We start from the raw sequence: 2,500 nt of genomic DNA, 5'->3' as shown, positions 1-2,500 counted from the left end.
TCCATGATGGCCAAAATCTTTATTACTGATATTCTTCTATTTATTTACCTTTCCTCTTTCTTTCTTCTTTCTTCTTAGGTTTTCATTTATCACTATTATTTATTTCCCTCTTTTCTGATTTCTTGTAGAAAATTGAGAAGAAGGGAAGGAAAGAAATACATTCATATACATTTGATGATTCGTTTTATGAATTTATTAGAGTATAGGTTGACATGACTACAGCGAATCGACCCAAAGACAAGAAAAAAAAAATGAATGACTGTAATAAATTTGCGTTTGTTACTTAATTCATAATTTGAGATAAGGCGTTTGCTTCTCAGGATTAAAGTGTTCTTCAGTTCAAGATTATATTTCACGTAATTCATAAATCATAACAATACCAGCTCTCGGAAACTTAACCCAATGTCAGCGGGTTTATTTACTGTCCTCTTTAGGTTTTAGTGAGTTTTGTTACATACAGATGGCTCCACATGTGCTCAGCCGGCAAGGAGTCTATCAGTTGGCTCTAGTGACCGATCCTGATTTCCCCATTCCTTGAATTGGCGGGAAAATGCGTTTTTCTTTCCAATACTACTAATATTGACATTGTTATCATTGTTATTGATATTATAAGTATTGTTATTTAAATATCTATAACATCAAAGACGATAAAATAATAGAAGTGAAGTTTTCAAAAAATGAAGGAAAAAGGTGAACGGATTAGATAAATAAGACTAATTTGCTGACTCCTTGGTGACTAGGCACTTGTAGAGCCATCTATGTGTAAAGACAATAGATTAACTTCTTATTACAGTGGGCATTATAATCTTGCCACCCGCGCCCAATGGGTTAAATCTTATTCGGACTCTATATACCTTTCGCCACTGGTCACGTGGTCATGGGAAAAGGAGATCTATAGCCCGTATTTAAGAGTAAGAAACAAACCTGGTACAGGTAACGGCTTAAGTAAATCTAGCGCATTTAGTTGCACATTACTTTGAAATAATTTGCGCAAAAATCGAGGATTATTGGAACGAAGCAATGCACTCGCCACCATTTCTCTAGCATTTGACATGATAATTAAATCATGAAACCTGATTTAATAGCAATATGACTGAAAATGATTTATGAAAATGATAATATTAATAAAACGTGTGCACAACTTTCCAACGATGATAATGATGATGATAATTTAATATGTTTACCTTTTTTAACTGTTTACCTTCTATTATTTTATTGTCTTTGATGTTACTAATATTTCAATAACAATTTAATAATCATCATATCAATAAGAATGATAACAATGTCAATTTTAGTAGTATTGGAAAGAAAAACGCATTTTCCCGCCAATTCAAGGAATGGAGAAATCAGGATCGGTCACTCGGGCCAACTGATAGACTCCTTGCTGCTGAGTACACGTGGAGCCATCTGTATGTAACAAAACTCACTAAAAACTAACGGGGACAGTAAATAAACCCGCTGACATTGGGTTAAATAATGAAAGAATGTAATTATGGAGTATAAACCTGACAATGCAATAATTAATCTTCTTTCTTATTGCTCCAGGCCTTGCAAAATATGAAATAAACCTGCAAACAAACTGCTTCGTTCGACAACCCTATTCACGCAACTAGCTAGAAACAATAAATAAAGAAAGACAATACGAGTTTCAAAAGCATAACACCTTCACAGCAACAACAAACAGACAGACAAGCGCAAGCAGCCATTCTTGTCAAACGTCACAATACCTGAAATCAGATATGAAAACAGTAACGAAAACCTTAGTAATGGCGTGCTATCATGAGCTAATAGCACGGTAATCATGAACTGAAATTGCTGTTATTAAGGAAGCCCTTTTTTATCTCTCTCTCTCTCTTGTTTCGATTTTCTTTTCGTTTTCATTACTTCTTTTTTTCTCTTTCCTTTCTCTCTCCTTTTTTTCTTCTGCTCTTTTCCTTCTGTTTTTTTTATTTCAATATCTTTCCCTTCTCATTATTGTTATTATTATTATTATTATTATTATTATTATTATTATTATTATTATTATTATCATTATTATTATTATCATTATCATTATTATTACTTCATTAATATTATCATTACTATTATTATTAACATTATTATCAGCATTATTATTATAATTATTATTATCATTATTATAGTTATTAGTATTACTATTATTATTGTTATCGTTATTGTTATCATTACATACTACTGATTATAGCCATCGCCACTCCCACTATTACCCCCCCCCCTTCCCCCGGATACCCCCCCTTCCCCCGGATACCCCCCCTTCCCCCGGATACCCCCCCTCGGATAACCCCTCCCTCGGATACCCCCCCCCCCCACTGCCAACACTTCCACCACAAGAGGACAGTCGCCGCAACCTCTTCCAACCGCTGTTTCCTCACTCGTGCGTCTAACGTCATTATCACATTTTTCTTCCTTCTTCCCTTGTTCGTCTTGTTCTTGTTCTTCAATTCGTCCTTATGTCCATTTTTTTTTCTTTGTTTTTTTTGTC

The sequence above is a fragment of the Penaeus chinensis genome, chromosome 34, assembly GCF_019202785.1.
Source record: "Penaeus chinensis breed Huanghai No. 1 chromosome 34, ASM1920278v2, whole genome shotgun sequence".
Taxonomy (NCBI): Eukaryota; Metazoa; Arthropoda; class Malacostraca; order Decapoda; family Penaeidae; genus Penaeus; species Penaeus chinensis.
This window is presented reverse-complemented; position numbering follows the sequence as displayed.